Source organism: Neovison vison, chromosome 4, assembly GCF_020171115.1.
Source record: "Neovison vison isolate M4711 chromosome 4, ASM_NN_V1, whole genome shotgun sequence".
In the NCBI taxonomy this organism is placed as follows: domain Eukaryota; kingdom Metazoa; phylum Chordata; class Mammalia; order Carnivora; family Mustelidae; genus Neogale; species Neogale vison.
The window spans coordinates 20,682,487-20,707,145 of record NC_058094.1 but is presented as its reverse complement, the minus strand read 5'-3'; the positions used below and the strand labels follow the sequence as shown (position 1 = coordinate 20,707,145).

Below are 24,659 nucleotides of genomic sequence, written 5' to 3'. Positions count from 1 at the left end.
TGGTGCCTTAATTTGATGAGAGGGAGGGCCAAGGAGAAGGTAGACCTCAAGGCCTGAAGTCATCAGAGTGCAGCGTCTCTAGGCCAGGTGAGTACTAGAGATTCCTACAAAAGTTAAGAATCTCCAGCAAAGCAATATCCTAAAACTGAGGAGCAGCTACTGGGGGAGGATGGGACAGTCCTCTGGCGCCTTGCTAGAAATGCCTCCAAAAAAAGAAGAAAACAAGGGCAACTGGATGGCTCAGTGGGTTAAAGCCTCTGCCTTCAGCTCATATCATGATCCCAGGGCCCTGGGATCGAGCCCCACATGGGGCTCTCTGCTCAGCCTGCTTCCTCCTCTCTCTCTGCCTGCTTCACTGCCTACTTGTAATCTCTGTCTGTCAAATAAATAAATAAAATCTTAAAAAAAAAAAAAGGAAGAAAACACAGAAAAAGCAACAAGAAACTCTGAAATGAGGGGAAAGGGAATGGGTCAGATGCATTATCTGAGAAATTTGGGCCCTTAGAGAAGAAAAGTGAGAGTGAGGCCAGCACCTGCTGAATGGCTGGCTGTGTTCCCATAGGACTTCGGACTCTTCTATGTACACTCATTTCACAAACCCCTTCACCATTACCAAGGCAAAGCCTAGGAAGGCAACTTGTAACCGTCTTATATAGGTAATCATTAGGCTAATCTTTATATACCTGATTCACCCTTATAATCTGATTCACCCTTAATACTCATTTTGTCCAGACCTCAACAGCATGAAGACTGTTTGGTTTGCATTAAGAGGAACTGGAGAGAGAGATGATATGGCATGAGATGTCACCAATTTCATTGAAATACTGCTAAGATGTTGCTGATTTCATTGAAATACTCCTAATAGAATTTAACTTATTTCCAAAATGATATTGTAGATACTGCCACTTATAAAGCTGGTTCAAACATTTCTTCCAAGGTTGCTTATTCCACAAATATTTATTGAGCATCTACTATGTGCAAACACCAAGAAGACACAAGGGAGAAAAACTCCTGGGCCTCGTGAATCTTGCATTCTAGTCACCCTGTCACCTGTTGGTTCTCTCCTCCATCCTCCAAGACAGTGAATCCAAACCCATTTAACCTCTACTACTTTCTGTCTCCCCATCTTTGCCTCACATCCTTCACTCACAGCATATACTTCATATACCATCTCACAAAGAGAACAGAGGATGGCAACCCAGTTTTCTCCCCACCTTCCTCTAGAGTGGAACTTGGCCACACTCCTTCTGACTCAGGAGACCGGGCATCATTTCTGAACTTCCCTAGGGCTTTGGAAGCCACGGAGTCCTGAACATGTCTGTGTCTGTGGACTTTGTCCACAAAATCGAGGGTACCCACTATTGCCTTCATTTGTCTTCATTTGCTGACAGATTCCAAAGCTTTGGCATGCCCTCAAAGCATATCCACTGCATTTGACTGACTCATCTTGATAACTTTAAAGAAGACGACACCCACTCTTCGGGAACAGAATTGCTTCTTAGAACAAATCATGTATTAGTTGTTAGCTAGTAAGTAATAGATCAAGAGGGTGATCGGAGTCTAAGTGCTGCTGTCATAAAGGAAGAGAGTGTCCACAAAAGTGTCTTTTTTCCCCTGAGTCAAGCCGATATTTAAGAGCTCTGTGAAAAATAAACCCTTAGTGAACACTGGCTGACCTCATTAAAGGGTGGTAAAGTCAAAAGATGATGGGCTTTGGAGCAAACAGTCCCTGGTTTGAACTCCAGTGGCGGGTCCTTAGTAGCCACGTGACTTGTAACAACTCTCCAGGATCTGTCAAGACGACTGTTGTCACTTGCAAAGTAAAGATGAAAATCCAGCCTTGTCAAGGTTATAGTAAGGAACAGATGAGATAACATCATGTCTCCAGCCCCACACTTGGGTGAAATGGCGGTTGCTTCAATATTAAAGGCCAGTTTTCTGTAGAATTCCTGGGCGCCTCCCACACCTCCCCTGCACCACCCCAACTCATTTGTTTTGTCCGTAGCTCAGTAACTGATGCCTGGAGGTTTCCAGAAGAGCTGACCAAATACCAATGTTCCCAGACAGCGAATCCGCTTAGAGATGGTATTTGAGTAATTTTTGGTCATTGTGTTAAGAATCGGATCTTGTTCCTCTCTCTCTCTCTCTCTGCCTGCCTCTCTGCCTACTTGTGATCTTTGTCCATCAAATAAATAAAATCTTAAAAAAAAAAAAGAATCGGATCTTGTCTATTTGACACAAGTTTGAATAATAGACACCTAATGAGCCTTTTCGCCTCAGAAAACTATGTCAACCTCAAAATAAAATATGTTTGTGAAGAGTCAGTTATTTTTATGCTTTCTTGGCCAAGCTTTGAGGTAATTATAATTAGAACAATTGAAAGTATCATTCTCTTTTCTGCCCACAGAAATCCTGCACTTTTTTTAGTAAGACACAGGTCCAAACAGACACACTGATGGAGAAACTTGTGCCTTCAGATTAATTTAAATATATATAGGTACATGCTTTTGATTAATGTTGGAGTTCTTATCCTCTGGATGACCTTGTTAATTCATTTGGTGGAGTCTAATCTGTCTTCCATAGTGAGTAGAAAGAGGATCATTTCCGAGGGATGCAGTGGAGACCAGAGCCCCCTATTTGTTTTAATCTCTGGTGAATATACTGTGTTGTGACCAAGATAACCACTGAGAAAAATCTTCCTTTCTTAAAGTTGGCTTGATATTTGCCTACCTAACGCCAGTTTAATATGGGAGTAAGAGGAAAGTGAGGAATGGAAAAGTATTCTCAGGGGAAGCTAAAAAAGAAAACAAAAGAAAATTTGGTTTACTATATGGCCATTAGCTGTTACTGAATCTATCCAATTGATGAGAACCATGGTTTCAATATCTACATTACTGTAGGATAGGACTGGGGTAGAGGTCTTCACTCCCCTTACTTTAGAGCTGAATACTTCTGACAATTCATATTCATTTGGTCTTGGAGAAAGGTTGGTATGGAATGATAATAGCAATGTTAATCCATAAACCCATGTCCTGCTTTTCCTGGGATTTATCTATTCAGTCAAAGAGGAGAATAAGGAATGAGGTAAATAAACTCACGTATTAATTCAGATTTACAAACTTTTTTTTTTTTTTCCTCGAGTGTTTACTGTCAGGCACTGAATTAGGTACTGGATATAAAGAGATGAAGAAGTCATCTTTTCTGCTCCCATGGATCTCAGAGTTTAATAGGAGAAACAGACCTTTTGTCCCAGCAATCTGTGCCCTTAGAGGTGTCTTAGGTTCGATTCCCTAAAAGCACAGCCTGACACAGGGGTTCGTGTGTGAGTGATCAGCTGATGGAGTGTTCCCAGGAGAAACCTGTAAGGAAGGGAAGGAAGCAGATCTGGGCAGGGCAAGAAGCCAAGCAGAGACGTGAATTCAGCAAACTCTTGCGTCAGCTGATCTCCAGAGACGCTGTGGACGTGAAGACCACAGACTGGTTCTACCTGGAGTCGAGAGGCCAAATTTGTAGACCTTTCAATTATACAGTTATTTGATGAGGGTCTCCTAGTGGGCATTTCTGGGCTCCATGTGGTCAATGAGAATTCTCTGGAAAAAGATTGCTATGCGCCACCAGCGGCCAAGACTCCTGACTGCTGAGAGATAACCACCCTGGCTTAGTGGCAGCCCGGTTCAGGCAGTATCTGCCACTGGATACAAAAATGAGGATAACGTGGCTTTTCACCCACGTAAGTCAGAGCCCCACTGTGTAGACAGGCATTAAACAAACAACGACAGTGCAGTGTGACAAGTATAACTATAAGAGTTTGTACAAGATGGTGGGCGCAAGACAGCAATGGTCTGATTTATACCTTCACTGGCACTTAACCTCATGGCACAAAATGCTGGTGGCATTTTTAAAAAATAGTTCTGTCTTTCTGGTGGTAAAGAGTATGGATATGGAAGTCCCTTCAGAGAAGATGATACTTGAGGTAGATTTATAAGGAATAAGCTTTCTAAATGGGATACTGGTGATTGGGGAATTATTAAGACAGCAATGTCTAATCCATGACCCTGTTTAAATCTCTGTGGGAGCTCTTTTTCAACCCTATTGCCATTCTATCCTATAATGGTATAAATAAGCATGTATATGTAGATAATAATATAATATATAATATGTTATATATTGTAATATGTTATAACCATGTATTAGGTGAGTAATAATTATAGGTTACATTGTTATATTACATTATATATTTTTAAAATTATAAACATTATTATAAGGTATAAATATTATATATAAATATATAAATAATAGTAAACAGGATTAAATAATAATATAAATATAAATGTGTTGCACTGAATAATATATAATATACATAATAGATTATATTTATATTTTATTATATTGAGACCTTTTTTTAAGACTTTATTTATTTATTTGACAGAGAGAGAGAGATCACAAGTAGGAAGGCAGAGAGAGAGGGGGGAAGCAGGCTTCCCACTGAGCAGAGAGCCTGTTGTGGGGCTGGATCCCAAGACCCTGAGATCATACCTGAGCCGAAGGCAGTCTTAACCCACTGAGCCACCTAAGCACCTATATTGAGACTTTAAGAAAGAAGTAAGGTTGGATTTTAAGGAAGAAGGCCACTTCCAACCCAATGATAGGAACCTTTCTATCATGGTAAGCACATGGTGGGTGATAGTGCTTTCTTTGGGAAGGAACTAAGAAGGAAGCTACCAGTATGAGTCAAGATTTGTTGAAAGATACAGCTATACTTTTAGTAATGGAGTTGGCTTGTCAAATTAAACGATTGAGGTATGTTTTCATAAGACACTTTTCCAAAGGTAGTCTACAATATCCAGTGATATTTTCATTTAGTGATACCATTGTTTTATTTGATACATCTTGGAAGTAATGTTGGCTGTAGGCTTGTAGAACCTCCAAGGAAAACAGGCCCAACCCAGAACTGGGAACATTTCTAAGTGGTTCCAGGTTTTCACTTCTCCAGAATTGGTCATATTAAATAAAATGATGTTTCAGTGTAGTTATCTGATGCACTAGTCATGCAAAAATCCATGTTTTAAGAACACAAAGGAATGAGGTGAGATTTCTTTGTGTGGCTCAGTATCAGTTTCTGCAGTCTTCTCATTCACTTCAAATCCTGGAATATAACGCTTGGCTTGGAGGTTGACAAACTGGCAGGCTGTTTATTTGTGTTCATTATTTATTACTTGAGCTTTTCATAGTTCATATCCTTTTTTAATGGTCATCCCAATATCTTTGCAGAATTTTCTTTTAATGTGAAAATGTATGTTTCATTTAAAAACAAAAGGAGAAAAGAAACTTCCTGTGACCTCCATAATTACCTTCTACATGTGTTTCTTTTTCTTTTCACATGAAAGTATTAAAAAAAAAATTGCTTGTATATCCAATGTTCTATTCAAGAAAGACAGTTACATTGTTTAAGTATTGAGTTCCATCCTCCATGTTTGATGGCTTGAGTGGTAGGTAAGCACCGAGAGGAGGAATTTCTTATGAGGAGAAATGTGAGGGAAGAGAATAAGGGAAACACAAATACAGGTACACTGAAACATACACACATATAGCACCACCATTGAAACACACACACACACCCCATACCACCACTACCCATGGGTAAATGACTCTAGGACAAAATAACCTAAGTGTTATTTGGAACTTAGCATCTCTATGACTTCTACTTTTACAAAAGCTTCTGGAAAAAGCTATATTAGGAAGTATTGACAATTTATGTCTGAATTTTGTTACTCTGATTCCTTCCTGAGACAAGGGACTACACGCGGTTGTATTAAACTATAAGGACAGATACACAGAGGAAAATCCGTCCTTTTATTTGCACAATCCTGTCCTTTCATTTGCATACTTTCTGTAGGAGTAAGTGACTGGCTTGAATTTGGGAAGTTATGCCTTTCATTAGGAGAAGGCAGGCGTGTGAAGGTGCTTTCATTTCTCTTGGTTAGTAAGGTCATCCTACATTGGTTATCCCTGGTTAGTTTAGTCCTATAGGGATGCAGAGCAACTCTTTCTTCTCTGATTTTCCTTTAACTATTGCCTCCTCTCCCACTCAGTCCATATTGTTCGGGTAAGATAGCACTCCTCTTCCCACCCTCTCATCCATCCAGACCCCTGAGGAGGCCGCAGTACTCAGGTCAACAGTCAAAGCAGTCACTATCATTGCCAGGATGGGCACAAGATCTAAAGCTGGGCCAAACCATCGATATTCCTGTCCTTGCAACCAGACTGCTCAGTGCTTTTTTTAGAAGGATAAAGGGGATTTCTCTTTTCTCCTGGTTTTAATTCGTAAGTACTTATAAACCAGACAGCCAAATAAAAAGGCACTTTCTTATTCTCATTCTATTATTATAATAATAATATGTTAGGAGCCATACTCACAGCATTTGGTTCATCATCTCGTGTAATTTCTACAGTAATCCTCTGGGGTAGGTACTTCTATTATCCCCATCTATGCATGAGAAGCTAAACCTTAGACACCCTGGGGTTTTTTGTTTTTGTTTTTTTAGATATTTAATAATAGATATTTTTTATTAACATATAATGTATTATTTGCCCCAGGGGTACAGGTCTATGAATCATCAGGCTTACACATTTCACAGCACTTACCATAGCACATACCTTCCCCAATATCCATAACCCAGCTACCCTATCCCTACCCCCCACCCCCCAGCAACCCTCAGTTTGTTTCCTGAGATTCAGAGTCTCTTATGGCTTGTCTCCCTCCTGATCCCATCTTATTTCATTTTTTCCTTCCCTACCTCCCACGACTCCCCACCCTGTCTCTCAAATTTTTCATATCAGAGAGAGCATATGATAATTTTCTCTCTCTGATTGACTTTTTCATTCAATGTAATATCCTCTAGTTCCATCCACATCATTGCAAATACCAAGATTTCCTTTCTTGTGATGGCATAGTATTCCATTGTGTATATATACCACATCTTCTTTATCCATTCATCTGTTGATGGACATCTAGGTTCTTTCCATAGTTTGGCTATTGTGGACATTGCTGCTATAAACATTCTGGTGCACGTGCCCCTTCGGATCACTACATTTGTATCTTGAGGGTAAATACCCAGTAATGCGATTGCTGGGTCATAGGGTAGCTCTATTTTCAACTTTTTGAGGAACCTTCCAGAATGGCTTTACCAGCTTGCATTCCCACCAACAGTGTAGGAGGGTTCCCCTTTCTCCACATCCTCACCAAAACCTGTCATCTCCTGACTTGTTAACTTAAGCCATTCTGACTGGTGTGAGATGGTATCTCATTGTGGTTTTGATTTTGATTTGTATTTCCCTGATGCCAAGTGATCTTGAGCACTTTTTCATGTAGACATCCTGTTTTTGAAGGTCACATGCTAATAAATAAATGATAGTTAGTCTTGAACCTATTTAGTCTGACCTGAAACTTATGCTCTTGCCCTCAGCATATAATCTGTACACATTCTTCTGAGCAGAAGGAAAGCCTACATTTTACATGTTTGCAAACATTAAAACAAAATGTATATTTGGAACAGAGGAATGAAGGAGAAGTGGGGAGAGTATGTCCTAGAGAATCACAGAGTCAGAGTGACCATAGTCTTTCAGTGACTAGAGATAAAGATTACAGCATCTTGAGTGGTGGTAGGACAGAGGTTGGTACCACTCAAGTAAGCTGAATCTTGGCTAAGTACTTGCCAAACTAAATCTATAACTTGAGGCGGCCTAGAGGCATCACATCACCTTCAATGTGACCATAATATTCTAGACAATTCCAAAGTTTGCTAGAGCTAGGTAATGAGTTTGGCTTCATACCCTGTTGTTCATGTTTGTTTATTAATGAAGTCATTTGTTTATTCAGTCATTCATTCCTCTGATTTTTATTGAGTATCTACTAAGTACCAGGTATTAGATGTCTGGGATATATCAAGGTATCTGTCCCCAAGGAATGCCTAATTTGGAATAGGGGATGGATAAGTTAAAAAAAAAAACAAATTATAATGAAGCAAAAAATGTTCAACAATTTTAGTAGGAAGAAAAAAGAAGGAAAAGAAATTATAATAGAGTAGATCTGATGACCGGTACTGGACCATACAGTTGAGCCGAGAAAGATGCCTCTAATTGTTTACTCTTATTAATTTTATTTATTTAATTATGGTTGGATTGAATTCTGGAAACGTTCCCAGAAGCCTTTCCCTGCTGGGGAACACAACAGTTTTATGAATGGCATCCTTCCCCTTGTGAGCTGGAAGCCATCTAAAATCTTTAGTGCCTCTGCAAGCAGCTACATTTAAAGAATTTTATGCTGAAGTATTTTGATGTAATTGGGAAAAATACAGTGAATCAGATCCACTCAGAATCTAGTTCAACTTAAGTGCTTACTAAGTGTATGATTTCATATAAATTATTTAACAACTCTGAGCCCAAGTTTGTTTAAAACTGCAACATGGGGATGCATATGGAAAGAGTACATGAATGTAGAAATATGAAGTGCCTCTTGTGTTAGTATTCACTTGCTCAACAAATTTTAGTTTTCTTCCCTTCCATGATTTCCTAGTTTCTGTTTTCTCATTTATTATACTGGAATAACAGTACTGATTTGTAGGAGTGATCACTCAATGAAAGTATGTACATCCAAAATGGTTGGCACATAGTAGATGCTCAATAAATGTCAAATTCCCTTGTCTTTTCTCTCACTTTCTTGAAAAACGTAAATGGCTTCTTGTCTTAATTGTCAAAGGGAACTTCTCTGGTAAATTCAAAGAAGAAAAAAAAATCCTACATATCTGAATAATTACATTCTTGACTCAAAGTCCATTACAGTTTCCACTTTGCCTGGAAAGACACAGTAAAAACAAAGACAAAGTAGGAAACACAGTAGGAAGCAGCTCACAAAGACATATAATGTATAAGGGAACAGTTAAAACTTTCAGTAAGGTTCTCTCTCTTTTTCTCTCTCTCTCTGTATATATACATATATATATTGAATGACTTAATAATTAATATTCCAGTGTTATAAATATAAAAGCAATGCTTTCAAATAATAGTACATAGAAAAAGCAATTGCCTTATTTGTACTATGGAAAAGGTGACTTAGAAATTACATTTTTGTTCATTTGTCATATATGTTTTTGTAGTATGGGGCCCAAACCTTAAACCTTGTGGTTGGTAGTCTGGTTATATAGAAGCCCTCTCCCTGCTGAAAAGAAGTTTTCTACTCTAAATCCATTCTATTTTCATTTATGCTAGAATGATGAATAATGCAGTGTTAAATTGCTTTTTTTTTTCTGATTTAATACTAGCATAGGAACTATTCTCTAGAATAATATCAATTAAAATTCTCTGTGGCAGATGTGGGTAGTGGACCTGGTCAAAAGGCATAAACTCCCAAGCCACCTTGTGATTGTTTTAGTAGAGGATTTCCAGGCATTACTTGGAATAATCTCAGCCATGCATTGCAGGTAATGAGGGAGACACAATTTCATACCCAGCTTCTTAACTCCTTGGCTGCTGTTGAAGGTAGTTTTATTTTTAATTTGGTGGACTGGAACATCCCCTCAGATTAGGCAGAAGGAAGCCCTTAGTATTTTATAAGCACAGCTCTGTCAGGAGTGAGTAATAATAGCATGGACTCTGATTTTTATAGTCAGTTTTATTTCTACTTTAAGGAGCAAGTTCTTCTTCATCACACTTGTAAGCAGAAGCAGAATGGCTCTTGGTAAAAGTTAAAGCATGAACAGTATCAGCAAAGATAATTGAAATCTATACATTTAAATCTAATTCTATTTTATTTCTTTCCAAATAAGTATTAAATCCCTACTATATACAAAAGAGTATGTCCCATGCATATATGTTGATTTAAGTTTGTCAATATCCATTATCCAGATTAGTCCACCAATATTGAATATACTGTTCCTGTTTTCTGCAATTCAGCTAGTCATGAATAACTTCAATTTCCTGCTTGTCTTCTTATCGTGACCCATAAAGTTTTAGAGCCATCTTTCATTCTTAGAATATATTTGCTTAAGGAAAAGCTAATTCCATGAGGGAAAACTCCTTAAGATTCCAAGAGTACCTCAAACAAACCAAAAAGGACTTTTTTTTCCTGGAAGACCTAGGATCTTTCTTTCCTATCAGAATGATCTAAACTTGACTAGTGTATCAGGTATATTGCAATATGTCTTTCAATGGTCCCTGCCTCCCGGCAGTCATACCCTCATTGGATCCCTTCCCATTGAATGTGGGATCAGCCTTTGACTTGCTTCTAACCATTACAATAAGGAAAAGATGATGGGATATCACTTCTGTAATTGGGTTACATAACATTATGACTTCCATCTTGCTAGCAGATTCTTTCTATTGCCTTCTCAATTTGCATACTGCCATATTAGGAAGGTGCTTTGTGGCAAGGAACTAAGAAGCATTTCTAGCCAATAGTCCACTGGAAACAGGCCCTCAGTCCAATAACTGCTGGAAAACTGAATTTTTCCAAGCCTGTGTGTATGGAAGGCCACCCTCTCCTAGTCAAGTCTTCAGATGAGACCACAGCCCTGACCAAGACCTTGATTAAAGTCATGTTCACTGCAGGACTAGTCACAATAGATAAGGCATGGAAACAACCAAATGTCCACTGATAGATGAGTGGATAAAAAATATGTAGTATATATACAATAGAATATTATTGAGCCTTAAAAAATAAGAAAATCTTGCAGTATAGAACAACACAGATAGACCTAGAGGATTTTATGCTAAGTGAAATAAGCCAGTAATAGAAGGACAAGTATTTTTAAATTCTGCTTATATGAGATATCTAAGCTAGCCAAGCCCATAGAAGCAATGAGTAGAAAGATGACTGCTAAGGATTTAGGGAAAGGGATGAATAAATTCTAGAAATCTGCTGTACAACATCATGCCTATAGTCAACACTAGTCTGCTGTATCCTCAAAAATTCATTGAAAGAGTAGATCTCATGTTAAATGTTTTTACTACAAAAAAAAAAAAAAGACAGATTATATTGTCAAGGGAATTACTCTGCAGATAAATAGAATTTAATACTCCTGGGGAACAATGGGAAATTGAATAGAACAAGCATCTCAGTCATTTTGCCCAGGGGCTGCGGTAGCTGTTGGAGGAAGGTGGGAGGCATTAATTCCTCCAGAACTTCCAAACTTTCCCCAGGGTTTTGTGGTCAAGGAAAACCTCAGACAACAAGTCAAAGGTGCTGGCAGTTGGAAGTTGACTAAGCAAGTATGGGTGGGGTTAAATGCTGAAGGAGATAGGCAGGGTATTAAAGGTATCTGGCTCATTTTATGCACAACTCTTAATGACTCTCACTCCAATTTGCAATCCTTGCCAAGTCCCACTGTTTTTCTGGATCAGAGCTGGGATTAAAAACCCAGTGAGACTATGAAATGAAATCTATCATATAGGATTGTTGTGAGTTTTAAGTACACATAAATGTACCTAGTAAGTAGTGAGCACACAGGGGTTAATAAGCATTCCATAATTGTCATACTCTCCTACATCTGGAGTTTTCCAGCAAGAGACAGGACAACATGGTATATAAAGGACCTGGGGTTAGGGACCTATGTCCTAATCTCAGCAATACCAACAAATAACAATGATCTGGGACACTGTAATAAATCTACTCTTTTTGTGTGTGTGCAGTGATAAGCAGAAAAAGGCTGAAAAAGTTACTGTTCTTCCTCTGTAAATACAATTTTGATGATAGAAGAAAATAGTAACCGGACTTAGAAATCTCAAAATTAACAAAAAATTAAGTCACCCAAGTTCTTTTATGTGACTATTAACATTTTCATACCCTCTCTTTTATACTTTTTCACACACACACTCACTCACAAACACACACAGCTCCTTTTGCCTGGTTGTTATCATAGTTTATGTATATTGCTATATGCAGTATTTTAATATAAGTTAGAATGATGAAGGGAAGCATCTCTCTATATACACCTTTCCTAATCCAGTGTGTTAGCAAATTTTTCAAACCTTTTCTGTCTGACAGATGAAAAGGGTACTTCACTATAATTTCTCTTACTCCTAAGATTGAATATCTTTGCATATGTTTAAGAGTCATTGCTATTTTCTTTCTTTAATAATATGCATTTTTCCCATTGAGGGAGGCAGAATTCTCAGACGAGAATTCAGTTCACCTGACAATTCGATTTCAGCCTTGTGAAGCCTTGAGCAGAGAACCTAGTTTCACCACGTGAGACTTCTGTTCTACACAACAATAAGAGAACAAATGATGTTTTTATGTCGCTAAGTTTGTGTTAATTTATTGCACAGCGATAGAAAAGTAAGGTATCCATGTTTCTACATAACTTCCATACTTACTTTTCATATCATCACAAAATATGCCATCAGAGACACCGGCCATATTTAACCATTTCCTTACAGATGAACATTTGGGTTACTATTAATTTTTTGCTATTATAAATACTGCAGCAACGAATAGGTTCGTGCACATAGCTTTACCCATTTTTTTATCATTTAATGTTTATTTTATCTGCTTTTATATTGAACAGATAATATATTACTGGTTTCAAAATTTAGATGTACAAAATGATAAAAACTGAAGAATTTTCTTCTCTTTTCTATGCCTTGGCTATTCACTTTTCTAAGCCCCAAAGAATTCAAGTATTAAATTATTTTGAATACTTCTAGAGATAGTTTGTGCCTAAATGATAGTATTCAATGCCTACTCTTCTGTAACTTGCTTTTTCACTAAACGATATATTTTGAAGATTGGTATATGTCAGCACCTAAAAAATAGTGACTCTGTAGCCAAATAGTGTTCTATTATATAAGTGTACCATCATTTACTTAATATTTTTGTTATTTAACCATAAATACATAATAGTTTATTCTGTTGTATAAATGGACCATAATTCACTGATGGATGAACATGTAGATTTTTTTGGAATTTTGTTCATGGTTACCATACAAGATAATTTGGGATAATTCCCATGAGGACAACCAGAAAAGCTAGCTATATAAAAATGTATCTACCTGAAGGTAGTAAAGGGTTAAACAGAGAGAAGGAATTACTTGGTTAGGAGTTGAGGGAAGTGGAAACCCAGGATTGTGAGCCCAGCCTCTGAGGAAGGGTGTTTTAGACCAGGCTGAGAATGATGCTGAGGACTTTGTGACAACCTCATGGAACCCTAAGGAGATATGGACACTCCAAGGTGACCCTCAACTTTGGGCTGGGACTCCAAAGGGATAAACCCAAAGAATGAATGAATCCCAAGCGGCAAACCCTCACAGGGATTGATGATCACCTCTTAATTCCTGAAATCAGATTGAGATGATTCAAGATTGCTAATAACGCTTGGTAGAAACAAAGGTACATCTCTGTGGAAAGTAACCACAATTGGCGTCACATTATTTTTAGAATTTTACAAATAGAAAGTCTCAGCCACCCAAACCAACACACCAAACAACAGGCACTTTAAGGAGTCGTGACAACCTGAAGAAAAATTAGTAAAAACAAAAGGAAATAAACACAGATCCACAGGGGTTCCAGGGAATTCAGAGACTAACTTGAAACTCAACATTGTTACTATGCCCAAGGCAATAAAGGAAGAGAAAACATTTTCAGTGGAAGGCTGGAAACAATAGTTTGCAATCTTTGCTCTTACAAATAAGGTAGCAGCAAATATACTTGTGTGAGTATATTTGCAGAAGGAATATGTAGATGTGGTATTTCTGTGTCAAAAATATTTGCAATTGTAATTTTGATAGCTACTGATGAATTTTTCTTCCTAGAGGAGCTACCAATTTACATTCTTTTTTTTTTTTTTCCCAATTTACATTCTTAACAGCAATGTAGGAAAATGTCTGTTTCCCTATGTTCTTGACAACCTATGTATTAACAAATGTTTAAACTATTTCCTAATAATGTTGGGGAAGGGACGAATGGTATCTCACCATAATTTTTATTTGCATTTCTCTTGTAAAAAGTTTGAACATAATTATATATGTGTAAGGGCTATTATTTTTTCTCTAAATAATCCTTTAATTTTTCTATTGGATTGTTGACCTTTTTTTAAATGTTTATGGGAGTTTTTTTTATATATCAGGGATATTGGTCCTTGTTTTCTATAATATAAATTGCAGATCTTTTCCTCATTTTGCCCTTGAGAATTCTGACTTTGGTCCCCGTAGATTTTGCTATGTCTGAATTTTTATGGTCAAATTTTCACTTTTTTTTTTTTGGTTTGTTTGTTTCATTACTTGTTTTTGTTTTGTTTTGTTTTGTTTTTAAGATTTTATTTATTTATTTGACAGAGAGAGATCACAGAAAGGCAGGCAGAGAGAGGGTGAAGCAGGTTCCCTGCTGAGCAGAGAGCTTGATGCTCAATCCCAGGACCCTGAGATCATGTTCTGAGCCGAAGGCAGAGGTTTAACCCACTGAGCCACCCAGGCACCCCTCATTACTTCTGGTTTTTATGTCATGTTTAGGAAGACCTTTGCCACTTAGAGATTATGTGTCAAAAATCACTATAATGCTTTCTTGCACTTTCATGGTTTCATTTTTAAATTATTGATCCAGCTAGACTTTTCTTTCAGTGGCCATCTAGTTATTTTGGACCATTTATTGAATAATCCTTCTGTTCCTTACTGATTTGAAATGCCACCTTTATCATATACTTAATCCCCATGTACATCTGGGACCATTTTTTGAATTGTTTTTTGTTTCTATTCACCTTTCTGTTCATCTACCTATGATATACTCTGCAAATTATTTGTCTTTATGCAATATGTTAACATCTATTATAGGTTGTCCCGTCTCAATTTTTTTCCTTTTTAGAATTGCTTTGAATATCCTTATTTATTCTTTTGCATTGGCTTTGGAATTTACTCTTTATTTCGCAAATAAACCTGTTGGTATGTTTAGTAAAATGACATTACACTTACAGGGTGATTTAGAAAGATTTGACATCAATTCTTTCCATCCAGGATCATGGTGTGGCTTGTTGCTTGCTCAAGCCTTTGTTTTGTCTCTCAGAAGAATCTTAGTTTTCCGTGGTGCCTAAATGGGGTGTCTCTCGATTGGATGGGACCCCAAGTTTGGAGTAACAATTGAGTAAAACGTGTGGTATGGGTGGGGAAAGAATTCTCCCAAGGCAGAACCAAGGAGATGAAAGTTTATTGAATACACCCCAAGGGGGCAGTGGGTAGGACAGCAGTGGAGGAGGTGGGTGGGGCTGTTTTTAAAGGGGGAAGGTGAAGAGGTGTGGTGACATATGGAATCTTGCCTTTACTGGGAACTGTGCCTAGTTGTAAGTAGCCCACTGATTAGTTAGGGCCTATGGATATTTTGAGGTGGGTCTCCCGGGGGCAGGGGTGGAGGGTGGGGGACGTGGGTATTCATTCAGGTGGCTCTTTCCTTTGCTCAAGGCTGTTCACCTAAATATTTTCTTTCTCTAGATCTTAAACACTAATGGTAAGTTTCTTTTTGTTTCTGTCCCATTGTGGTTGGAGACTTTTTCTTTATACCTACAAACTAGTTTTGATTCTACCTGAAGAGCTACTAATTGGAAGATTTGAAATGTGTGCCCTGTCTTCTTAGCAAATCTGCTTATTCTTTGTAAGATAAAAAAAATTACCAAAAAAAAAATCCAAACCCTAAAAAAAATTTAAAAAACATTTTTTGGTTGATTCTCTTTGGTTTTTCAAATATAGAGTAAAATAACAAATACTACTTTTTTAATTTTCATACCTTTAATTTTTTCTTTTGCTTAACTCTATTGGATTATACATACAGAATTAAAGTTAAATAGCAGTGCTGATCATTATTTATACTAGGTAAATGACAAAAATGGGGCTATCGGTCCAAGTAAAATACATCTCTTATTAATTTCATAAGTGAGAAAGTTACCCTATGGTTTTAATTTACATTAATTCTGTTTCTAACAAGTTTTAGCATTTTTTTCTTCTTTTCATTTAATTTTTTTCTTTTGGATCTCCTGTGCTGGGCTGGAGTTAATCATATTGCTTAGTTCATGGAACATTTTCATATATGGGCCATATGGGCTCCCTATTTTTATTTTTATTGTGTGTGTGTGTGTGTATAAAATATATAATAATATGTAAATTATTTTATAATTATTTATTCCTAGTTATCACCATTATCATTATTCGTCCATACCCCAAACCCCTTCCCACTATAGGTTACCATCAACATGTATTTATTTATTTATTTATTTTAATGTTTTTAAGTAATTTTTTTTTCATTTATTTATTTTCAGCATAACAGTATCATTTTTTTCACCACACCCAGTGCTCCATGCAATCCGTGCCCTCTACAATACCCACCACCTGGCTACCCCGACCTCCCACCTCCCCGCCACTTCAAACCCCTCAGATTGTTTTTCAGAGTCCATAGTCTCTCATGATTCACCTCCCCTTCCAATTTACCCCAAACCCCTTCTCTCTAACTCCCCATGTCCTCCATGCTATTTGTTATGCTCCACAAATAAGTGAAACCATATGATAATTGACTCTCTCTGCTTGACTGATTTCACTCAGCATAATCTCTTCCAGTCCCGTCCATGTTGCTACAAAAGTTGGGTATTCATCCTTTCTGATGGAGGCTTAATACTCCATAGTGTATATGGACCACATCTTCCTTATCCATTCATCCGTTGAAGGGCATCTTGGTTCTTTCCACAGTCATGTATTTAAAGTGAATCGCTTTGTTTTGGGTTGTATATGTTATGGCAAAACACCTTTCGCTTTGCGTGCGTGTATTAGTCATTGACATAAATGGTCTTGTGTCACGTGTCTCAGTAAGCACTGTTGCTATGTGAAACTATGATTTGTAGCCTGTACTGTCTTACTAAATTCCCTGGGATGTGTGCATCGTATTTTATCTATTCGTATTCCAATTGATGGATGCTCAGATTGCCTCTGATTCCGTGCCAAATTCTCTTAGTTGCTCTGATGTTATGTGAGAATTCCTTTGGGGTATTCACTGAGGATCTTGGGTTATATGCATAGAAAGCCAGTAATGCCAGAGCAGCAGACCCATTCTGTATCCCTATGAACAGAACACGAGAGCTCTTAGAACCACTCCCCATACCCCGTACCAGTATCTGTATGAAAGATTTTCCATATACTTATCCCTTGCGTTTTATAATTTCTCCTCTGTGTTGATTGCTCATATGTTTTCTCTAAGTACTCATTTTTAATATATCATACATATTCTTTATCAAATAGACATACCAATTTCACCTCATTGCTAGGTAGGTTTCTCAATATATTATTTATGTTTGAAGGATTTGTGATGTTTCTTCCAGCATTATGATTTTGTGATTTAGAAGACATTTAAAAATTGTTTCTATCAGGAGTTTCTACATTTTTGTAAGAAAGATTTACTTTCAATTTTCCCACAAACTGCTTGTCTAAATACAACAGAGAAGTAGCAAAGAATTCTAAAAAAAAAAAAAAAAAAAAACTAGGAGAGGGACGAGGAGAGGCCAGGAAGTCAATGTAGGCACAGCAATCATTTTAGAAATATATTTACTCACTCATTTAATAAACAACTACTAAACTTATTATGAGCTGAGCACTGTAATAAATGTTGATGATACAGAGATGAGTAAGACAGTCACCTCCCTTAAAAAACACATGTCCAGTGGAGGAGAGAGGCATGTAAAAACAGATGAATTACAAGTATAACTACAGAAACATTAGCAAAGCCCTGGGGACACAGGTTTCTTCCATTATGTGACTCAGGTTTTCCAGTATTAAATTAATGTGTTTATTATATTGATGACACATTTTCAGAGTCATATTAAGGGAGAGAAAAATAAAAGAAATCGAGATGAATTCATTGATTGTTGGATTGAGTCGACAAATATTTACCGAATGACTCGTTTTGTCCCTGTGCCATGTATCAGGGACACGAAAGTGAGCAAATGTTAAATGATAACCTTCAAAGGACAAAAAAGTCATTGTCTGATTTTGAAGCTCCCAGGACCAGTCATTCACTAGGGTTCATATAGCACAGTGAGCCAGGACATTTAACATATCCTCTAGTCATCTGGGTTGCACGTCGGAGACCATAATACGTGTGTATACTCGGGAGAAAGCACTTCTGTTTTGTTGGTTGTGGCTACGTAGTGCTAATTCCAGCTTGTTTTACTAAGGGTGAACAAAGGTATATTCAAAAGAACAAATGTTTCCATCAGGCAGGTGATTCTGCTCGCATGGAAGGTGACCTGACCTCTTCAGGATTCCTCAGGCAGAGATGTAATGCATAAAGTCAGTCCTCTTCAGTGATTTTCCACCGCTACCCCAAGCAGAGGGACACCTTCCATGTGAGGGAGCTGGGTGCGTGCAGATTTAATGGTATGTGATGGCAGACGTTGGTTGTGAAAAGTATGTGAAGAATCGTGAAAGCTGGAGGTGATAGAGATTTTGTAGCTAGATATAGTCGCTTTATTTCTAAGGTGATAATGGGGCCCTTTAAACAGAGATTCTAAGGAAGAGCAATTTTGGACTCTTCTTTCTTTAAATCCCCTTGAGGAAATGTCTTGGATCCTGCGGTTGCCTCCCATCATCCATTCCCTGATTATGGAGCAGCCCAAGGTTTAGATGTAACAGACTCCATTGATCCACCAACTGCAATAATCCCATCCTCCTTCTCATGTTGCCTGGTTCACTGGCAGCCAGAGAAGCCTTCGTGGAAGAGGGGGATCAACTTAGACTTTGAAGGGAGTAGAATTTTTATAAGTGGAGAGCAATTACGGGCAAAAGCGAAGAAACAAGAATATGCCCGATTTGTTCAGGGACAGTGAACAAACCTTTTTAAACTGGAGCAAAATGTTATACTGTCTTTAGCTCCCAGAGCCTCACAGGTGTGTCAACTCAATTCTTGCATTTAATAAAGCAATTATTGAATGGTGTGATATTAAGTAATAGGCAGGCGTCAAAGGAAGTTGCCTCAAGGTTGAGAAACCCCCAGAAACGGCCAGGGCAAACCCACTGATTTTAGAACCAAAAAGACCTGCGATGTAATCTAACACAATCCATTCATTTTCAAGTTACAGAAACGGAGGCCCAGATGGCTTAAGTGAATGGAAGCAGCGAAGTATGCAGGGAAAAGAACAAGTCAGAGTCACTTAAACTCTTTTATTTTCATTTCTACCAGGGGAAAGGTGACCGTAATAGCACAAGGAGCTGTCACTTCTGTCCAGGGAGGCAGCATACGCAAAACACTGGGCACAAAATAAATACTAAGTAAATATTCCCTTTCATTGTCTTTCTTCCCTCTATTGATAGCGACATAGAAATTCTATGGGAGTTAGGAATAATTCTGCTTGACTCCCAGGACAGCTCTCTCCTGCCACAGTACAGCAGTCCACTGTTACAGTCCCATGGGAAGGAACCACAGAGGCCTCCAACTTTCTCCAAAGAGGAGAAGCTACACTCAGAAACTCTAACCTAGCTGTCTTACGCACGTGCCAATCTCATTCTCCTCCCTAGGCCCGTGAACTCCTTGATTCTGAATCCACACTCCTGGAGGAATGCTCTTCCTCCTCCTTTCCATCTATCCCGATCTTCTCATTCACTCATTATTCATACAGACATTCAGTCTGCATGGAGTCAGGGATCATCAAATCTTTTTTTTTTTTTAAAGATTTTATTTATTTATTTGAGAGAGAGAGACAGTGAGAGAGAGCACGAGCGAGGAGAAGGTCAGAGAGCGAAGCAGACTCCCCATGGAGCTGGGAGCCTGATGCGGGACTTGATCCCGGGACTCCAGGATCACGCCCTGAGCCGAAGGCAGTCGTCCAACCAACTGAGCCACCCAGGCGTCCCAGGGATCATCAAATCTTTATTGAGACTTACTATGTGGCAGGTCCCGGGATAGGAGTTGAGATGATTGCACCCAAGAGAATAGCCCTTCCTTCGGGGAGTCTAACAGGGGCAGTCTAGTTTAAGCATAGATATGCTCACACCAGGTAGGTTGGGGATGATGTTGTAGAGGTATGGGCATGATATCTCGGGAGCATTGGACAGGGAAGACGAGGTGTGCCTGAAAGGTCTTCCATTATCCTACAGCAATTACACACCTGCCATATTCTTCTCTGCCTCTTATTATAAATAGAGAACCACCCCCAACAGCTGAGCATGTAAGTACTTACCCTGCTTACTATCACTGCAGTGATGTCAGGAAGTAGAGGTAAAAGGTGTGTATCTAGCTGCCAAGGATCAAGGCAGTGCAATCAAGGTACCTTAGGTTTATCTAGAAAAACAGTGGGTCAGGCCCAGCAGCAGAGGATGGATCATTCCATCACTAACAGACCTTAGAAAGGGCCTCCTGCAGTGTTTCTAAATCTTGGTTGACTTTGGAATTATCTGGGGAGCATTTGAAAAGCAGAGATGACTGAACCCTGTCTTAGACTTATAGAAGCAGGATATTTGGGGACGAAGCACAGGCATAGGGATTTTTAAGTGACATGTGGTTGATTCTGATGATTAATTTAGCAGGGATTAAAGCACTGGTCTATTTTGTGCCAGACATTTGCAGAACACTGAGAATACACAGCCAGTCTTATTCATGCCTTAGAAGATAAGTTTGTGTCCCAGAAAGACTGAGTCAGATGAGAGAGACAGGCGAGCAAAGATACACCATCGAGCAGATAAGTTCTCAGATGCAAAGTGATATTGGAAATGAGATGAGAAGGACCAACATACTTCGGGGAAGTGGGGGAAGGTTCCCAAGAAATGGTGCATTTGAGACGAGATATAAAGGATGAGCAGGAGTCTCCCAAATGAAGGAGGTATGGAAGGATATCCCAGGTCTAGGACGGAGTCTCTAGCTCCCACAGGGCTTAGCCAGGAGGTCAGATGATCTGCAGGGAAGTCTGAGGGAAAAGGATTAGGGCACATCTGTCCTGGGGATGGGGCTCTAGGTGTGTTTGAGGTGGAGACGGTGATGTGATGGATTGCACCACGGATTTATGGCTGTTTCATAGACCATTTTTATTTCTTTCAACCAGATCTTATACCTAGAAGACAGTAAAAAAATCGGAACTTGCAATGGGAATGTGTGAGCAGGGCAGGAATCCCCCCAAATCTGAAGCCAAAGGAAAGCGTTCTGTGGTAAGCCTACAGAGAGCCATCTTAGGAAGGGGGAAGGGCAGGAAGGGGCAAGTTCATGCTGCAAGGGCAAAGCATGAAGATGGGAGCAAGTTCTGCACATTCTAGGATCTTCAGGGTCAGTGTGCCTGGGGCAAAGCACTGGGGGGAAAAAGGCAGTGGCCATGGATGAGGTTGGGGAGGAGGGTGTGCTCTAGGTTCCCGAAAGGCTTCTGATGCTCTGCTGTGGTATGGACTTCAGCCCGTTGGCATGGGCAAATCCTGGTTATTTTATGCAGAGCAGTGACAGGGTCATGTTCCCTTTTCTGAAAGGTCGATCTGAGCATATATGTATTTTCTTTCTCCAACAGAATTTTAAAGCTTGCTGTCAACATGGATCATATCTTGACTTTTTTTTTTTTTAATTTGATATCACCAACAGTGCTTAGCAGAGCAAGAGAGAGGGACACATGTTGAGATGTCAATAATGCAAGGCCTCATTAATTATTTGAGCGGCACAAACCCATACCCGAGTTCATGTTGTAATACAGATATTACATTCCATGTGGTACCTGGTATTTAGAACCCCCAGGCGATCATAAGCCATGCTTCTTAACGCAGCGTGCACGCAGATCACCTGGGGATCTTGTTAAACAAGGATTCTGGTTTCTTATGTCTTTGGTGGGGCCTGAGATCCTGCATTTCGAACAAGCTTCCAGATGCTGCTGCTGCTGCTGCTGATTTAGATTTCTGCATTTTGAGCGGTAGGGATCTTGAGATGCGGCTCCTTTATTTGGAAGAGTTCCAGCAGTGAGACTGTCTGTGAACTGTGGAACATTCTACAGGGATTATGGAAGTGAAGAGCTAAGACTCCAGACAGCTCCCTGGGGACTGGTTTGGAAGGCAACCACACGTCTCGGAGGCCCCGTGGGTAGAGAGTGGTGTTATTTGCCTTAAAGAAGCTTCTGGTGCTGTGGCCAGTTTCTTCCTTGCACTGCTTGCATTGAGTTCCAAAGAAAATCCATTAGTAACAGTGGAGTTGATAATAGAACAGCAGATGAAGTCAGAGGGCTCTAAAAACAGCGTGCTATCAGCATGTCATTTGTTTAGGTCTATGTAGAATGGCGTTTTTCTCAGGAATTTTCAAGTCTGAAATTTGATTATGGGTCCCTTTGTAATTTCTTGATATTTTCCTCTCTTCTGCTTGGTGAAAACAATACTCGTGGCCACACTGGGTAGGCTGAAGTCCAGCAGCTCAGTGCCACTCATCACTATGAGCAGGGTTTTAGTCTTCATTTTGAGTTTCCTTGACCTTTCTTCTGGCTCTCAGAGAAGCCCCAGGCCACATCTCCGACCATCCCAGTGTGGTGTGCCTTGGTGCTGCCTCTTACATCTTTCAGCCATGGGCCCCCTATGGCTGCTCTGTCTCAGATGGCTCCCCATGACTCTGCCAGCCTCCTTGGTGTCCACTCTGTTGCTCACGGGGGCCACAGCCGGGAGATGGTCCAGGATAGAAGCAAGCAGAATTATCTTTGAAGACAGAACGCTGCATATCAGCTGTGCGATTTGGGCACGTTCTGTAACCACTCTAAACCTTAGATTTGTTACCTGTAAAATGAGGTTAACTGCAGTGCTCTCATCTCAAGATTGTTGAGATAATAAGGTAATCCGTCTAAGCTCCTAACTCTATTCGTGGCTCAATAAACATTGACCATTATCTTCACTGTTTTTCTCTATCACTGTGGTTCCAGCCTGGGCAAGCTTCGCTCTTCTTTCGACACAGCTGAGACCAATTAGTTTCCTGACATGGCTGATGGCTCTGGGATATGAGAAGAGTGTTAAATCAGGGGGAAATACAATGGCTATTTGGTGTAGAGACACTTAGGCATAAGAGACCCAAGTGCATTCTCCTGGGGTCCCCCTCGGGGGCCTCTTGGCAGGCTTCCAGAGCTGTATTTCTATGTCAGAAGACATTTGTCCTGCAAAAGAATGTCTTTGAACTTACCTAGACTCCTTTGAGTCCAGGATCAGAGATGGGTTTTGTCATCCTGGGCTCCATTTTGTTTTTCAGCATCAACTCCTTCTTGAGGTTATTGACAGTAGGCATCTCCACTCCCTAGAAAGAGAACCTTTATCCTACTCTGGAGTGTCACCTTACCCTGGAACAAACGCCAATGCCTCTTCCCCCTTCTCAGTCTTCCTCCATGGTTCATTCCCTTTCCTTCATGCAGAGGATAATTGAACTCTTGACTCAACTCATACTTAATCTCTATTCAGGCTCACATCAGAGCTAATCTCTTATAATAGCAATAATAATAATAACAATAGCAACAAAAACTAATTTTTCTCTTGTTTTCCTTGCCCTACTGCCTCTAAAATGATCTCTCTTAAACATGCTTCTTGTTATTCCACTTTCTACTTAAAGCCATTGTGGCTTCCCTGACACTTAGGTGACAAAGTTTATGTTAGCATGAGCCGCTCTTTATATATGCTGGTCTTTTTCCCTGACGTGCTCTTTGTTTCTTGGTTCTCTTGGCCATCAAATGGCTTGCCTCAAATCTGACTTCCTCTGTGAATTCTTCCTGGAACCTGGCTGCATCCCCTATTCCAGACATCAGCCAGGATCCCTCCTCCAGGCCCTCTCGACACTCTGTACCTTACTCCATCACATGACAACATGTAGGATAATTCACTTGCAGTCCTGCCTCCCCTCTGTCAAAGGGAGCTCTGTGACATTGTCTCCAGTCACCGGAGTGGCAGTGAATAAAATCAATGCTTCCCTCACATTTTACTGGGTTCTTTTTTGTCTCCTCTGTCTTGTGATCCTTTTTATAGGTCTGTGAGACAAGTAGGACACCTATTACTGTGATCTCTACTTTATGTAGGAGAAAAGGAGTTTCCAACAGGTAGGTGACTAGGCCCTGGTTACGTCATCAGTTGAGTGAGGGAAGGGGGAAGTAAACCCAGACTGCGTTCTTTGGACTTTTATTCCAGAGCCTCTTTTCACTATTTTTTATTGTTTCCATTTTGACAGAAACTAAACCCTGGTAGGAAAAGTGTCTCAAGGAAGACAAAGCACAGGGCCAAGGAAGACTGTGGGAGACAGCGACCTGCTGAGGAACCAGAGCTGCAGAATCACTGGGACTCACAGGTGAGCCCGCTGGGTGCTATGAGAACTGTGGGGGGTACAGTTGGCTCACGTTAGGACTTGAGGGGGGAGATTCTCTTCGATGAAGACAAGGTAGATGGGAATGGAGATGGAGAGAAACACCAGGAAAATGAGTTTTAGGCAAAACCAGATCACACTCAAAATCCGGTCTCAGACACCACCTCCCAGAGGGCCGATGCTTTCTGGCAGCCCTCTGGATGGCTCTAAGTGACGGCGGATTAATTTTATAAAAGTCTTGAACTGCTGCTAAGAGTTCTTTTTAAACCTGAAAGCAAAACAAACAAACATGAAGGCCTACAGAGCCTAGAATAAGCTGCAAGAGAGAGTGAGAGCATTGGAAATAGTTACCGGGATGAAG

The 24,659-nt window shown here is 39.6% G+C and overlaps 1 long non-coding RNA gene across 1 annotated transcript; it reads left to right on the top strand.

The window, feature by feature from the left end:
* On the top strand, positions 1-24,472 carry LOC122904349. The gene is made up of 3 exons (XR_006384193.1): positions 1-87; positions 21,054-21,156; positions 24,167-24,472. It is a non-coding gene; the product is annotated as an uncharacterized LOC122904349 (long non-coding RNA).
* The last annotated feature ends 187 nt before the right edge of the window (positions 24,473-24,659 follow it).